This window comes from Protopterus annectens, chromosome 6.part0 (assembly GCF_019279795.1).
Source record: "Protopterus annectens isolate FY-2018-M chromosome 6.part0, PAN1.0, whole genome shotgun sequence".
Lineage (NCBI taxonomy): Eukaryota > Metazoa > Chordata > Ceratodontiformes > Protopteridae > Protopterus > Protopterus annectens.
Genome location: NC_056737.1, coordinates 1,232,055,300 through 1,232,073,916, shown reverse-complemented (window position 1 = coordinate 1,232,073,916; position 18,617 = coordinate 1,232,055,300). Strand labels below are relative to the sequence as shown.

Here is an 18,617-nt window from a genome sequence, read left to right as displayed (position 1 = left end):
CAGTGTAATAGTTTTTATATTGGTAAATCAGACTACAAGCTTAGAGATCATATCTACGAACATAACTATGACACTAGAAAGGCTAAATCTACAAATGCACTCTACAAGTATATTCAGCAATTTCCAGATCATCATTTTTTGTTTGCTATCATTGAAAAAGTAGTGGTCAGCCCCAGAGCTGAGCCATGGAAATTATTAATTGAAAAGAGAGAGACCTTTGGTAGCAGATTTTTTTGAATGCTTCAGTCACCCCAGGACTTAATGGCATTATAGCTATACAGTGCTTACTCCAGAGGAAGGCATATGGAAAATAATATGCTTATATTTATTATTTGTTTTTGTTTTTTTTTAGAGTGAATGTATCATCATTTGTGTATCATTTTTGCTTATGTCCTGGCTTATGTTAGTGATGAATAATAATTATTCTCAGTTTTATATCTTAAATGTACTTTTTTAAATACATGTACTAGTCTTGACAACTGCTGCTTTAAATATAGACCTGCTTTGCTTAGATGGGTGTCATGTGAAAAGGTAGCTATTTAAGTGCAAATTTTGAATTGTTCTGGTTTTGTCTGAAGAAGTCCGTATGTTTTTAGATGAAAGTGCTCATTATTTGTTTTAATAAACATTTCATCATACCTGGTTGTGTATTCTCTGGCAGAGTTTCCAGTAAGTTTTTTTAATTTTTTGTTTTAGTTGTTTTCTTGTTGGTCAAATATTTGGTAAGAATTTATTTATTTATTTATTTATTTATTTATTTATTTATTTTACATTTGTTGACTAGGCTAGTCCAACTGGATACATATCCTTTTTCAGTAGAGGCCCGGGGAGAAAAGCTCCCAAATTTAGGAAAATAATAACAATACAATACGATAAAAGAAGACATTAATGAAACAACAAAAACAAGGAGACATCAATATATATATGCTAGTAGTTTGAACATAACTTTTGTAGAATTGGTCACATGACATGTGTGCAGTTAAGGAAGTAAAAAATACAATATAAGCTCTTGAAAGGGAGAAGAGAGAAGAGGAGCTATGGGACGTATAGGATTTAATCAGGGTTTGGACATGGGCACAACCATTGGGACTTAAGTATTTCTCGGAGATTACTTTTGAATAGGTTAAGGGAAGTCATGAGTCTAAGACTGTTTGGGAGTGAGTTCCATTGCTTCCCAATAGAGTTAGCATAAAGAGCATCACCTCCCATGTTATTTGATTTGATAGTCATTACCTGATTACTGTTTGCGGATCGAAGGCAGCTTAAGTTGGAGTAGGGGGTCAGGATTTTGGACAGGGCTGGGGTTTTATCGGGTTGATTAATTATTTTAAAAGCTTCAATGAGTTGATTAAATTTGAGGAGATTGGGCAGTTCTAGCCAGTCAAGTTTCTTAAGGTTGACGCAATGGTGGGTACGGTAGGGTGTTCCTGTAATGAATCTGGCAATATGATGGTAGGAAGTGGAGAGGTTGTTAAGCTCACGTTTATTGAGGAAGGAGAATATCGGGGAGGCATATAATAGTGTGGAGAGGAGATGAGTACGGGCAATGGTTAATTTTGCATGAGGAGTAAGACAATTCCTGATTCTGTACATTGAGCCTAATTTTTTGTTAACTGACTTAATGGTTTGGGCAATGTGCATGTCAAATTTGAGCTTATGGTCAATAGTGATACCTAATAGTTTAGTGTGGGAGACGGGCTCTATGATGGTGCCATTAAAGGATTCAACAAAGAAGGTCCTATGATTCACAGGTTGGGGTTCCTGTGCAATAGGAGTGGTAGGCGAGATATAGGAATGGGGTCCTACTACAGTTGCTTGTGGGCTAGAAGCATGTCACATACTTGTTTGATGCTACTTGCTCAAAAAAGCAAGTGCTCAAACACCCACTAGCCAGAGTTCCCATTTATACAGAGCACTCCTAATGGCCTGTTCTATAAACTGTTTTGCCCTACCAATGCTCTAACTCTAATACTAAAACTTCCCTTTCACTTCTGAACACTCCTTTCTCATTTCCAAACACTAATCTTAAGACAGGATATATGTATTTCTCCCAAATATGCAACAAAATCTAGAATATTTAGGATTTTTGCTTGGAAATTTTTACATAGATATTTTTATACCCCAAGTAGACCCCAAAGAATTTTTCCTCAGGTAGACAGCAAATGTTAGTGGTGTGACAGGGAAGAAAGAAGTAATTGGGAACATACTTTCTAGGAGTGCAGTGAGTTGGTGGACTTTAAGGATTCCCTAGGGGATGCATTATCGGAGATGCTGGGTGGGCAGATTAGTGTGATGAGGGAGATGATTTTTCTGAGCTATGATACAGAATCAGAATTGCCTACACATAGTAAGGCCTTGGTGTCTCTAATTATGGTGGCTGCCAAAAAACAATTACTAGAAAATAGAAATCAAAATCTAAACCAACTATATTAGAAGTCGTAAATATAGTAACAGAGATAGAACAACTGGAACTGAGATCTTTAGAAAAAGGTAGGAGCAAACTATATAGGAAAAAATGGGAATTGTGGGAACAATATATACATGGGAGGAATGAGGTTTAAAGGCAGGCAGGGCTTAAATGAGGTATACAATGTTCTACTGAAAATGATTTGGTAGATTATAAGTAATGTACAATGTTTGCATCTGGTAGTGTCAGTATGGCTTGTGATGTAAAATACTTGCAAATAGGATTGTGTCAGCGCAGTTTCTTTTAATTTATATAAATGTATGATTGTTTATAATGTAAGTGATAGTTCAATAAAGCTGTGTCTTGTTAAAAACAAAAAGTCCTCTCCTTCTCCCTAAATCTAAAACCCCTATCCTGCTCACTGAACCTAAAATTCCCCTCCTGTTCCCTACCTCTAAGACTCTTTTCTTGCTCCATAACTCCAAAATTTCCTTTCCACTCCCTAAACTTAACCCCCCATCCTGATCCTGAAAACTAAAACTCCTTTCCCAACCGGTGCCCTAATCTTACATTCCTACCCCCCACACTTGTTCTCCACAGCTGCCGCACTCACCTTGCTCAGGCTTGAACAGGATGCATTTGGTGAGCTGCAGGAGCTGCCTGTCTGAACTCTTATTCAGCCTCAAGTCCAAGCAGGTGCCTATATGAGCTATATGAATGTTGAGTCCACGGGCTTGACACAGCGGTCTTTGTGCACTTGGGACATGAACACTTGTAATAAAAACTAAGAAATTAGTGCGTTTTGGGGTGGACAAGATATGTCATCATAAAGTGCCACTGTAACACACCTAGTACCAAACAGAAATTATTTTTGTTTAAATTTCTTACTCATTCACGACCAGGGGTAAGACGGAACCTATCCTGGCAACACAGAGGAGCAGTTGTCTCACAGCACTAAGCTTCCAATTCATTCCATTTCTGTTGGGGTGCATCGTATACATAGGATCCGACAACTTCCTTATGTATTCATGGGGTTTTGTCCAGCACTCCAGGTTATTCCTGAATAGCAAACATTTGGTTTAGGTGAATTCCTGATCTCACAAAGTGTCTGTAAATGTGCAAGCTGTGTGTCAGTGGTTCTTCCCACATACCAAACACTATGTTTAAGTGCCAAGACAATGAGAGCACTGATAAACCAAAAACGAAAAATGCACAATCTGAACTGGCTGAAAGAATATTTATTGAATCCCAAGTCGAAATAATAATGAGATGAACCCAAACTAATAAAAAGGCCTCACAATGCAGAAAAACAGTTATAGTAAGCGCTTTCGTTTGGCTATGCCAAACTTTTTCAAACAGAAAAAAATCATAATTTCCTGCTATTTAAATAGTATAAATGCAATGATGTAATACATTGTAGCTTCCGTTCTAAAATCTTTAAAGTAATACGATACATTATGATTAATGTTCCATTTAAAATCCTTACAAAATGCCCAACCTCAGAGACTCAAACCCAGACAATTCATGATGAATGCATGCAAAAAAGTCATTAAAGAAAAACACAAAAAAACTAGTGTATTGGGATTTATAACCCTGTGAACATGGTGATGAATGACACATATTACAAACACTTGTATTCTTACCGTGTAAAATGTATAAAGTCCTAACGATCCGGTACAATGTAGCTATTGTTCCATTCTAAATTTTATAAAGTGATACAATGCATTGCAACTATTATTTACTTCAAAATTCTTTAAAATGATCAACCACAGGGAAGCAAGAGATTCATAATCTCAGAGAAATTATATGAAATAACAGGTATTTTAAAAGTTATAAATCTATAAGATGTATTAAACTAATTATATTAAAAAATCACGTTACATCCATTTATTTAGAAATGGTTTGTGAGCAGGATATGTGCACATATACCTAATAAATAAATAGATCAATGAATAATTAATACATAAGTAGATCTGTATATGTGCTGCACCTTTTTTGGGATAGTTGTCACCTTTATATATATGTATGTGTGAAAGGTTCATCTGCTGGTGTCGGGACGCACACAGTACATTACATGCTCATTTATATATTTCTTATATATGCTTATATATACATATCCTTACATCCTCTTTTTTTAGGTTTCAATACAATATTAGACAATACACTACATGGTATAGATATAGATACCTATGTGGGTATCACATACATTTACACATATTTTTATTATTTATTCATTACATTTATTAGGTTTATATATTTATTAATCAATAAATTTTAATATGAATTTTAAACTTTCAAGTATCTTGAATGTATAATAGCTATTTAATATTATTTATGTATTTAATATACAGTTCCCAATTTAAACCCTTTACAGCTGACGTTGCTCGTTTGCACTTTCACTCGTGCTTATTATTATATTATTTTTTGTATTGTGCATGTCCCGACACCAGCGGATGAACCTTTCACACACACACACACACATATATATATATATATATATATATATATATATATATATATATATATATATATATATATATATATAAAGGTGACAACTATCCCAAAAAATGTACGGCACATATACAGATCTACTTATGTATTCATTATTCATTGATCTATTTACTTATTAGGTATATGTACACTTATCCTGCTCAAAAAACACATTTCTAAATAAATGGATGTAACGTGATTTTTTAATATAATTAGTTTAATACAGCTTATAGATTTATAACTTTTAAAATTCCTGTTATTTCATATAATTTCTCTGAGATTATGAATCTCTTGCTTCCCTGTTGTTGATCATTTTAAAGAATTTTGAAGTAAATAATAGTTACAATGCATTGTATCACTTTATAAAATTTAGAACGGAACAATAGCTACATTGTACCGGATCATTAGGACTTTATACATTTTACATGGTAAGAATACAAGTGTTTGTAATATGTGTCATTCATCACCATGTTTACAGGGTTATAAATCCCAATACACTAGTTTTTTGTGTTTTTCTTTAATAACTTTTTTGTATGTATTCATCATGAATTGTCTGGGTTTGAGTCTTTGAGGTTGGGCATTTTTTAAAGATTTTTTAAGGATTTTAAATGGAACATTAATCATAATGTATCGTATTACTTTAAAGATTTTAGAACGGAAGCTACAATGTATTACATCACTGCATTTATACTATTTAAATAGCAGGAAATGACGATATTTTCTGTTTGAAAAAGTTTGGCATAGCCAAACGAAAGTGCTTACTATAACTGTTTTTCTGCATTGTGAGGCCTTTTTATTAGTTTGGGTTTATCTCATTATTATTTCGACTTGGGATTCACTATGTTTAGGTGAATTGGCGATCCACAAAGCTTCTTTAAATGTGCATGCTTTGTGTTAGTGGGCGTGGTTATATGGATGTACACCCCTCCCCCAAAAATCTCTTACTGGAGTATACAAGAAATCAAGAGAACAAATGAATAAATGAATTATTTGCACAAATTCCTTCTTGGTATCCCTAGTGGATGGCTGTCATACCTCTGAGGCCTAAGTTAGACAAACAATATCCCATCAGAGAGAATGAGGGACCTGTACGTTGGTACCTTGATGGGAAAATGAACATTCTTCAGCAGGGTGTTAATCTGCAGGTAATGCCCACTGTAAATGAATCTGATACTTTGCAACAGCATATTAAGCTGCAGTGGAGATCAGAATGAAAGAAGGTTAATGGTCGCCATTATTTTACACCCATTAAGCAGCGCTTTTGTCCTTTTGCAAGTGTAAAAATGAAGAAAAAAAAGAGAAAGAAAACAAAGGTTAAAAAAAGTAGAAATGTGTGTATTTATCTGTGTGTATGTGTGAGTGGAGCCTTCCTGTGTCCTGACAGAATGCTCTTCAAACTATCTGGACATATACAGATCTGAGTATATTTTTCTGGCACTTCAGAGTTGTGTACTGGTAATTGTTGTTTGACTAATTTTATATCATTGCTGGCTGACTTCAGAATTGTGCACTGTTATTTTTGCTTCACTGTATAGTTTTTCAGATCTCTGCTGAAGGTTTTGGTTTTCCCATACTCACCCTCCCTATTCCTGTGTTGTTGTAATTTGGTGGCTTTTGCAGTTGCCCGCCCCCACTGTAGATTTGATCTGGGACACTCCCCCCAGTTCCATCTCTTTACCTCATTCTACCTAACAAACTCCTTCTGCACTTCTTTTTAGTCCTTTTTAATTTAATTGCATTTTTTAAACTGTTTGGTCTAATATTGCTACATACTCAAGTGTGCTAGCTTGCACTGCATGTGAATTGTTTTGACTACTGTTTTAGATACTTTTCTGTATATATATATATATATATATATATATATATATATATATATATATACCTTTCCTATAACTAGTGTAGTCCAGATTCAGATTTGCTGTATCCAGGACTGTATGTAAGCTTCTGAGCCCCCCAAGATTTCTGTGTTGGAGGGAAGCCTTCTAGCTTATCAGTAGGAGTGGTAAGCACTAGATAACCTATCTACCACATAAGGAGTGTTTCTGGCCCAGAAATTGTAGTTATTGGCCATTTGGGCAGTTTTTCCATCTCTCTTAACTTTCTGATTTAAAAGCTCACATTTGCACTTGTTTCCCCCCTTTCCTGTAACTAGTTTAGTCCAGATACAGATTCTTAGTTTTAGCACTTGAATTTGCTTATGCATGGTCAGCACTTGTTCACAACCTGTAAGCACTAAATAACCTACTAATTACTACAGCACTCACCCTTCCTCATTACCTAGGGGAAAACAGTTTTGGTACTTAATTTCCTCACTTGCTTAGAGAAAAACAGCTCTTGTACTCACTTTCCTCACTTATCTAGAAGAAAATAGTTTTTTATTCAGGCATGTCCAAGGCTCAGCTCCCAGTGTTCTCTCCTGTCTATCTGATGAATCTAGGCATCTTGGGACAATGTAGAAATTGCCTAATGTATAGACAACCCTCTCTTCCTACCACCCAACACTACAACCTGTGAGAGATGCACTGATCTAGCCAAACTGGAGGTAACGCTCTCTCCAATCAAGGCTGAACTTGACAGTCAAGAGGAGATGGTAAACACTTGCACCACACCACACTCATCACATAGTCTCACTAAATCTGCACCACCAAAATCCATGCATAGAAACACAAAAACATTTGCGGAGGCTCTCAGTAATAATCTGCTCAAGCAACAGAGATCTCCAAAGCTGAAATGCAAGCAACCTCCACCCCCCCCCCGACACAACCCAAATGACACATAGTCTGCAGACTCAGTGTGCTACTCAACCACAACCAATAAGGCAAAGCAACGTACCCAACACACTAGTCATAGGTAACTCTATAGTCAGGCACATTGATGTCCCACTCACCAGGCTAAACAAAGAGAAGGTTACTGTCAGCTGCCTGTCAGGTGTCAGGATCTGCCACATAACCCACGCACTCAGGTCACTCCACAAGTACAAATATGACTCTGGCATTGTCCATGTTGGTGTGAACAACCTGAGATGTACCTCCCTGGACTACATGAAAAGAGACATGGAAGAGCTCTCCGATCTTGTAGCCCAGACAGGTATGACCCTAGCCCTGAGTAGCATTCTGCCATCACCCAGAATGATGCCGCAGTACAAGGACAAAATGATTGACTTCAACAATTGGCTAAGCTTCTGGTGCCATTCTAAAGGGATCCAGTATCTGTCTGCCTAATATGACATGGTCGACAGACTATGATGCTTTGCCAGAGATGACCAGCACCTGTCACCCCTGGGATTCCAGATACTGGCTAAGGTTCTTGCCACCCCTATAGTGCCTTTTTTAGGCAAGGTTCAAATGACAAATTCACCACCATAACAGGAACAGGCAAGCAAAAACTGAGGGTGATGCTACTCAATGCTAGAAGTCTAAATCTCAAAATGCACTCACTTAAGGCACTCCTTAAAATGGAGAACATCGATATCTGTGCAGTGACTGAGATCTGGTTCAAGGCTCCAGGGAGGACCCCTGCACTACCAGGCTATAACTCATACCACACTTTAGTAACATGGACTGGAACACCAAAGGCAGAGGTGTGTCCATATTCATTAAGGATATCCACATCTCCAGGCTAGTTGCTCAGCATAATGCAGTCGAGGTTATCCAAGTGCAACTAACTCTGGGCAAAACTGCAATCCAAATTTTAGCTTGCTACAGATCACCCACCATGCCCCAGGATTCCCTCTCCTCTTTTCTTGATGTACTGGAAAATATTAGTGTTCAACCAAACAGCCTAATAATGGGCGATTTCAACTACCCCACCATTAACTGGGAAAACTACTCATGTACCAACTGCTTTGCTCAACGCCTTCTGGAATTCATAAATTCCAATGCCCTGGATCAACTTATCCACACCCCCACCAGGGGCAACAATACCCTAGATCTAGTCATTACCAACATGTGTGACCAGTGTTCCACACCTGAAGTCAATGCCTCATTGGTCCAATCCGACCATAGGCTAATTACCCTAGATAGCCACATCCTGCCTCCACCCCCCCCCCATTAAGGAAACCATGGTAAAAAAATTCTCCAAAGCCAACTTCATGCTTCTTAAGACAGAAGTGGTGAACTTCATGACACCCATGCAGATGGACAATACAGTTACGACTACTGAATCCTACACAATTGCACCTTATAAGCACTTACATGAGTGCATGGATTGTGCTATCCCAAACAGAACCAAGACCCTATCCTCCAAAGAAAGGAAGCCAATCTGGTGGTCCCCTGCCATAAACAAACTGTACAACAGAAGGAAGGAACTGTTGCAAAAGAGAGTAAAATCCTACGAGTGGAGGTGTTCACTGGTCTGCCTCAGTAAGAAGCTGCAATCCCTGATAAAATCCTCCAAAGCTAGTTACAAAAACAAAATCACCACTGATTCTAAAGACAACCACAAAGCATTTTATAGCTATGTCAAGAATCTCAATGGCAACACTCAGATCTGCTCTGAGTTACAGCACAATGACACTAAATATACAGACCCAACTGATATTGCCAACATCCAGGCAGATAGGTTCAGTGCTAACTTTACCCCCCTCTCATCCCCTAAAGAGCCCATCTCTATAATGGAAGAATGCAAAGTTCCTGTAATCACGGCTGCACAGGTAAAAACCACACTCTCCAAAGCCATGAACATAGCATCCATGGGACCAGACAACATCCCAGGCTGCTTTCTACATGAACTACAGAACGAACTGGCACCACACCTAAGTACCATGTTCAATCATAGCCTCACCTCAGGCTTTGTGCCTGGTGAATGGCACACAGCAACGGTTATCCCAGTCCACAAGGTGGGAGCCACCACAGACCCCAGGAACTACCGCCCCATTAGTCTGACGAGCCTGGTCTGCAAGGCCATGGAACGTATCATCATGAAACTTATAAACAAAGATATTGGTAATCTCCAAACTCTGAACCCCACCCAGTTCGGGTTTGTAAAAGGCAGAGCATGTCTCCTAAACCTGATAGATGTCTTTGAAGCAGTCACCAAAGCCGTAGACAAGGGTTAGCTGGTTCACACAGCCTATCTAGATATTGCCAAGGCTTTCAACACCATCCCCCACTCTGGAATTATGGATAAACTCACTGAACTGGGTTTAAATCCCTATGTCACAAGATGGGTTGCCAACTGGCTAACTGAAAGAACCCACACTGTGAAAGTAGCAGACTCCAAATCGGACTTCAGACCAGTGACAAGTGGAGTACCACAGGGTTCAGTCCTGGGTCCTCTCTTGTTTGGTATCTACTTCTCTGAAATACAGGCTAACACATAAGATCTTTGGCTAACGAAGTTCACAGATGACTGCAAACTAGGAGCCATAATCAAAACTCCTAACGATGTGGACATTCTACAAAAGGGCCTCACTGAGACAGATGCCTGGTGTCAAAGCCATGACCTCAAGCTCAATGCCAAAAAGTGCATTGTCATCCCTTTTGGTAAAAACTCTGTACCCATGAACTACAACATAGGCAGTAGTATACTTAACATTGAAAATGTGATAAGAGACCTTGGGACACAGGTGGACAGTAGTCTCTCCTTTGATAATCACATCGCCACAGTAGTCAGGAAATCCTTCTACATGGCACACCTCATCACAAAAGGTTTCTCATCCAGAAAAAATGAGGTCATTGTACCCATCTACTCATCACTCATTAGATCCATTATAGAGTACAACGCCTCTTTTGGTATGTACCTCACAAGACATCTACAACAACTGGAAAGGCCACAGAAATACCTCACAAAGAGGGTTACCGGCCTCAAACAGATGCCCTATGCAGACCGTCTCAAAAAACTCCAGGTGATCTCTGCCTAACATACAAAGCTATGTCAAACCCAGAGCTGTTGGACATGCTCCACTTAAAGAAATCCCAATCCCTCCAAGCTACACACTCTAGGGACCTAAACCTTGTCACCACAATAAACAGAACATGCCAGAGAGATAGATTCCTGTCCCAGAGACTTCCCATACTCTGGAATAAACTACCTATCTATATCAAACAAAGCTCCTCATTAGCACTCTTCAAGAATAATCTTGATGACTGGATGGGAAATAGGAAATTCACCATGGGGATCACCTCTGTAGCTCTGCTCGACATTGGCACAGGAAAATAATTTTCTTGGGTGGCAAAAGCCATGGTACCTTTTTGGCTGGGCTTGTATAGGCCCCAGGGCAGATAGCCTAGTACCTACCTATGAACCTATGAACGTATAAAAGTGAGAATGAGATCGATCGAGCCATTATTTTACACTCGATAAGCAGTGCTTTTGCTGTTTAGTGAGTGTAAAATTAAAACAAACATAAAAAAGAAAATGTATGTGTGTGTGTGTGTGTGTGTGTGTGTGTGTGTGTGTGTGTGTGTGTGTGTGTGTGTGTGTGTGTATGTGTGTGTGTGTATTTATATTTCTGTGTGTGTGAGTGTGTGCATGCTTCCATGCATGACAGCGGACGTCTGTGTGTGTGTGTGTGTGTGTGTGTGTGTGTGTGTGTGTGTGTGTGTGTGTGTGTGTGTGTATTTATATTTCTGTGTGTGTGAGTGTGTGCATGCTTCCATGCATGACAGCGGACGTCTGTGTGTGTGTGTGTGTGTGTGTGTGTGTGTGTGTGTGTGTGTGTGTGTGCGCACGCGCGCGCATGCGCATGCATGTGTTTACGAAGAGTGAGAGCACTTGAGCAGTGGTATCAGTAACATTTAAGAGTTTTTCATACCTCTTGACCTCTTAGCTCAAGATATCAGGATAAAGCCTAAAATAAAGGGGGAACAAAGGCTCAAAAGAGGAACATATTTTAGATATTTATAAAATTAAAAAGTTGCTTAAATAACAAGATTTGTGCTTACACTCATTTTATAAAGTGCAATTGTGTTTCTGTGTGTGTGTGTGTGTGTGTGTGTGTGTGTGTGTGTGTGTGTGTGTGTGTGTGTGTGTGTGTGTGTGAGTGTGTGTGTGCGCATCTGTGCATTGCGAATGAGTGTGAGAGAGTGATCGACCACTAGCAGCATCAGTTGAGAGGTTTGCATACCTTTCTACCTCTTATCACAAGAAATCTGAAAAGCCTAAAATAAAGGTGGAACAAAGGCATAAAAATAGGAACATATTTTAAATATTGCTCTTTTAAATTAGAAAGTTGCTTAAATAACAGGGTTTGAATTAGCATGCATTTTCTGAAGGAAATGAAGTCTGAAGCTCAAATGTATATCATTATTTATTGACTTCAATCCCCAATGATTGCCAATAAACCACACAGTTTAGGAGTAAAGGACCAAAAAATGAAGTATATATTTGTATATATTTTTTTTAAGTGTTATTTTATTGGATATAAAATACTTCCTCCAACACCATTTACACATGCTACAGCAAGTTTGAAACATTTGGTGGAGGAACTATTTTACATCAAAAATAAATTAAAAAAAATAATATAGTAATAAAAAAAATAAGTAAAACACAATTTGACAGACAACTCATCCTCTAAACATAATAATGCTCTTTGGGGTGCATGTTACTGTGTAAATAATGCCCTTCTGGGTGTGTATACCCCTGGGCAGGTGTTATTTACACAATAACACACACCTTGCTGGGCATTTGTGCTTGCCTGGTGACACTCTTCATGATATTTTCCAAATGGAGGCATATCTTCTCTTCTCATGAATGTCAAGGAATTCTCACATTTAGTAGACCTTCCCAACCTTAAAAAATAAAAAAAAGCCTTCAGCCTGACACAATAAATGAGTGGAACCTTTAAGTCTAGCCTAAGTCATTGTGTTATAAACTCTTGTAATGTGATAAGCATGGACATGGAAAAACATCACTGAAGCACACGCATTTTCTTTAAAACATCTGTATATTATTAAACTTCTTTCCTATGATAAACAAGAACTAAATAAATGCCAAACTGCCTGTCTCCAAAAATTGTTTAAATAATTGAATGGATCATCACTTGCTTTTCCCTCAAAAAGAAATCTATAGCTGGAAGAATGATCCCTTCCTTCTCTGGCCACTTATATTTATTTTATTTATTTCCATTATTTTCGAAGAAGGTCCAGCTGGGTTATACAGAGAAACCCCTTTTCAGAAGCGGCCCAGGGAGAAAAGCTCCCCTAAACGTACAGGGTAAGTATGACATACGTAACTTAATACTTAAGTGTGACGATTATGACAAGTAAAACAATTATGAAAACAGAATAGCAGCTTATAAGCTAGTATATACAACAAAGCACCAGGCATGAGATTTAAACAAATGTTAAGAAAAAATCTTGGTGACAGCAGAGAACATTTATAGTGTAGCATTAGACAGGAAGAATAAGGCAGTTAAGATCAATAGTTACATGTGATGCGAATGATGTCGGGAAGTGCTGGGGATTTGGGCAGTTTTATTAATTTTTTTCTAGTAAGGTGGTTTGGTTGGGAAAGTGGGGATGGAGTTAATTGTCATGGTGGATGTACTTTGAGTCAGAATAACCTTTGAAATCAAACCAGAATTTGTTTGTGTTTTTTGGCTTTTCTCGGTTAGGGGTCGCCACAGCAGAACTCCGGTCCGCTAATGATTGGCAGTTGATTTTTATGTACCGGCTTGCCAGGCCTGATGCACAACCTTCAATGAAGGTACACCCATTCACGCATGTCTCCACGCAGAAGACGCCCTAGCTGAGAATCAAACCGGACAGCGTCTTACTGTGAGGCGACAACGCTACCGCAGCACCACCACCGTGGTTGAAATCAAAACAGAGTAATGCCCAATAAAACAATATTTACACCACCAGCCCTGGCACTTTCAAAAATTTTTCAGTGTGACATACATATACAGTTTCATAACTTCTGTAGATAACATTATATAACAATTTCCTCATAAACATTTCAACTTTTATATCTTATGAAAAACTGTACATGTTGTCCTCTTCAAGATGTTTGTCCTCCAGTTACAGCATATACAGTAAATAGTAGAACAGATTCTTATTTTCCAACAGTTATGTCAACATGACACATTTTCATTATAAATGGTTGTCTGGGTTTCATCTTTGAACAATGGAAATGACACACTGCATCCACTAATGACATTCTCTCAGAAAATAAATGTACTTAACTTGAGTAAATAAGCTGCAACCATACAATAGAAATACTGCACTTTGTGTTGACGTAAACAGAACACTTTTATTACCTTTCTGGTTTGATACTTTTGTACAGAAATGCAATGACAATACCAATTTAAGCATTGAAGAACCCCCCCCTCCCATTGGCCTACTAACAGTGATCTATTGTTGAGTTTATGCTCTAGCAGTAAGTAGTTGAATCTTATCCTTAATCATTTCTGTGACGCTCACTTCATCACATTTAGTAATGATTCTCCATAATCATAATTCTCCATAATCTTGTTATGATTCTTAATGTGTGATTAATGTTATGTGATCTAAGTGGCTGACATGATTTAGTGCTGTTGACTTATTTACCTTTTACCTTTTATGTGCTGGGTAATGACCTATCTTTATCCTTTTTGTTGAACAAGAGCCATGTAGTACACCTGGAGAATACATTTTCTTAATACATAACATTTGGTTTTATTTTGCATATTTTCTGAAAATGCACTGGTATATAATACAACGTTATGCATTTCATTTCTCAGTGTATCACAAATGAACATTCATAGACGGGTTGCACAATGCACAATGCAAAATAGTGCAAGTGGTGGTTGTGGGAAGATCCAAGACAGCAGTGATGGGGCAACAACAGTTGTTATTATATGATATGCAGATCATGCATTTGAGTGCATCATAACATATAAAAAAGAAATCGGATGCAAGGGAGTAAGACTGAGCATGTAAATGCAGAAGGCTAACATGAAGGAGTGATCTGGAGATGTATACAATGGTGATGCTGCATACCCATGCTCATATTGTTGGAATGTCATGATCTATGCTGCACAGTAGAGGAGCTATGCAACATATCAGAAGCCATGTTGGGCATAACATCAGTAGCTTTACAGCATGTTTTTGTAGCCACCCTCTGAGCCACGGCTGGCAATGTTTGATGTCATGGCTGCCCAAGTAAATGAAGATGATGCAGGCAATTACTCACATATCAGAACCCAACAGTGTAGCAGATAATCTGTCACTTCAAAGATGACCATGATATACAATGGGAAGTAGTTAAACTGTATCACCCACAAGCAGATATAAGAGGTAATGCAGAGTCTATCCATTCCCATTAATATAAAAGTATGTGCAGTACTGTCCACACTGGTTATAGTGACTTTATAGTGACCTTCTGTGGACATGTTATATGGCCTCTGTCAAATGAACACTTAAACAGTTCCCTGATATAATGCTACAACATATGGATGAGCATTTCCGCAGACATCACAAGAAATAGTAACAGCATGTGTGCATTCCAGGAGATTGCAGACTCATTTGAGATCCTGGGCATCATAAATTACACCTGCAGTGCTATCAAACTACCACTTGACCCAGAGTTGAGTAAACAAAAATGACTATCACTCCCTGAACTGTTATCTGGTGTTTAATGCCAAGGACATTATCAGTTGTGTGTCTGCACCACCCAGGCATTTAAGACAATTCACACATTTGGCATCTTTCTAACATATACCAACAGTTCATGGAAGGGACCCTCCTTCAGAGTTACCTTGTTGATAGAGACACAGACAAAAGCACACACACACACACACACACACACACACACACACACACACACACACACACACACACACACACACACACACACACACACACACTCACACATACATAGTAGGAAGATATCTCATATAATGTTGTATTTTTCATGTTACAGGTGATGGCAGATATGCCTGAGGTCACAAATGATGGTATCATTCTCAGTTTACAGACAAGGGCAGAAATGTTCTACAACACAAACCATACCAAAGCAACAAACACTATTGCAAGAGACTTGTGATTTTGAAAGGTAAGTTTCTATTGTTTTGTTAACTCTTCTAGGGTACTATAATATACCCCAGAGATATGAAAAAAAATATATGCAGTATGTGTTATGCTGCTTAAATTATCACCCATAAGTAGGCAGTGCAAATGGACATTGCCATATCAGTAACAACATCAGTAGCAACACAGGAAGGAGATACAGGAGAATGCAGAGGAGGCACAATCATGGCAGCAGAGGGGATGATATTTTGCAGCACTGTACTAGCATCTGATACACAACCAGTGGCTATAACACAGACAACTCAGAATAATGAACGCTTGTGTAATTACACCCATACTTTGCACGGCAGTCTGAGGTCTGGCCACACTGAGCATTGCACATCAACAGATCCACGCTGGATTGGAGGGGAAGGGCAATCATCATTAGATGAACAGGTGAGAGGGATACAATGAAAGTTGACAGCAATAGTACCATGTGGATCAGCACTAATGTAAGTGAATACAAGAGCTGTGTACTTTGGGTGATTAGTGGGTGCCTGGGATCATACTCTTCAGTGAGCTGGGTAACACTATGTGGCAGCTGTCAGCATGCATCATGTTGGCTAGCAATGCCAGTACTGCTGCATGATCAGTCACATGGCAGAGATGAGGCTAAACTAAGGGACCTTTGCTCTTCTACTGTAAAGAGGACAACCATCACAGGGAGACTGCAATTAATGTCTCTGCCCAGCATCAGGGTTACCAGGCCATATGCAAGTATGTGATACTGATTCTGCATCTACAATGGCCTGCATCATGTGACATGGGAGAAATGTACATGGTCACCTTATGATCAAATCCACCCAAAGCAAGTAATGCATGGCCAGTGGAAACAAACTGGATGACAGTCAAAATGTGGCATGTGGCTGTACTTATGGCATCAATAGTCAGCACTCATGGCCACAATTGCAGTCACACTGTGGAAATACTCTAGGTCACTTTACAATCAGCTGATATCCTCATGCTTAACTCACAGCACACTTACCATCTCCACAGTGATGTGCATAGCAGCTGTGCTACCTGGATCACCAAACAGCATATCAGTGACAGTACAGGAGTACAGCATCAACCACCCCACATCAGCATTGGTGTGTGTAAATCAAATACTGCATCTGGTGGGGATGGAGGAGGAGTCTTTGTGAAACTTTCCCCTAGAGGTGGTATGCCATTTTCTGATGAGCTCATATGCTCAGCAGTGACCTCCACAAAGGCCTCTTTATATCTGGATGTTAGTGCTTGGTTCTGATGGAGAGTCACAGAACATCCCACAGCTGATTCAGAGCACAGATGTCTGCATCTCCCCATCATCATCAGTAGTGCTGCTGATGTCAAGCCTTTGTTTCCTCAGTATGCAGGATCCTCCACCAGTGCAATCTGTGTACATATGAAAAATATGAAGCTAGTAAGAGCGCACATGCATATGGTTGAAATATTCTAATGTGGCATAAAAAATGGAATATACTGTATTGTTATACAATCTTATGGAATTCATACCATAATTGGGAGGACATTACACTTGCCAACTGGAGTTTTATAGAAGATAGAGTATGCAAACTGCCAATAGTCATATCCCCTTCATGTCAAGCATGTGTTATGCCTTCAGTGCATTGCCATACTTACCTTGTGCATCATATACTGACACACAAATAGTAAATCCTCCGCTTGCAATTGTATCCAAGCCATCACATGGTATGCAGAGCCAGGCTTACTGACTGTGAGCAGCAATAAAAACTTTGTCAAGACACTTTGGTTTTGGTGGTGTGCTCCCAGTGGAAGTCCTATCCACCATAATATCACAAGCCACCTTCTTTGCAAGGGGAATCATAGCTGTACCTCTTCATCCTACCTGATAAAGAAACTTAACTCAATATCACCTTCCATGGTATTCACATCTTGCATTCTGCCATGCCAGGTCTGGACCCTGGACCCTGGTTTGCTGTTTTCCATCATATTTGGTTAGTAGTTCAATGCATTCTCCTAGCTTCAGAATTTCTCTAAGCATTGCTTTCCCTTTAAGTGGCCCTATACATACCTGTTCACCTGTGGGCAAAGCATGCCCTTTAGTAACCATACACACTCAGGTACACCATGCACATGTTACCATCCATGGGCTGACCACACCATATCTACATGGATATCATCTATAAAATGTTATCTCCCATAAATGGAAAGGCAAGCCCGTAAGTATGCAGGCCATGGCAATCCCCAGTCCTATATGTCATGGCATCTCATGCAGTAACCTATGACTGATGCCACCCCCCCCACCAAACAGGCATACACTAGTGTGTCATAGTACACAGCAGTAGCTCTTTATGTGACATGTGAGTATCTGGTCATTACTGCACCTACCTCCTTTTACACATTTGTGTGCTATGTTATCATCACTATATGTGTCATATTTAAGGTGCAGTACCCACATGTGGCCAGACCAAAGTATAAAGAAATCTAACACACTGCAGTTATGGCAAATATTTAAGAAGTGAGAAAAAAGGAACAAAACAGGAGTTTGGCTAAACAGCTTTAATCTTTCATATTGCCGCCACCATAGTGTTATCAATTTATACAAAATATAGAAGATCATGTGAGCAAATCATCAAAACAGGCCAATGATGGAACTTCAGCAAACAAAACATGAAAAATGGGAATTACTTAAAAATTGATGTTGGGAGGTTGGCATAATGGTTAAGGTGTTTACCTTATAGACACAAGGTGTAGGGTTTGATTCTCACATG

General features: G+C 38.9%; 1 protein-coding gene across 1 annotated transcript in view; it reads right to left on the bottom strand.

Annotated features, from left to right (window-relative positions):
* KCNJ3 (potassium inwardly rectifying channel subfamily J member 3) overlaps nt 1-18,617 on the bottom strand; it is a 1,132,430-nt gene that overhangs the window by 338,033 nt on the left and 775,780 nt on the right. The window lies entirely within an intron of this gene.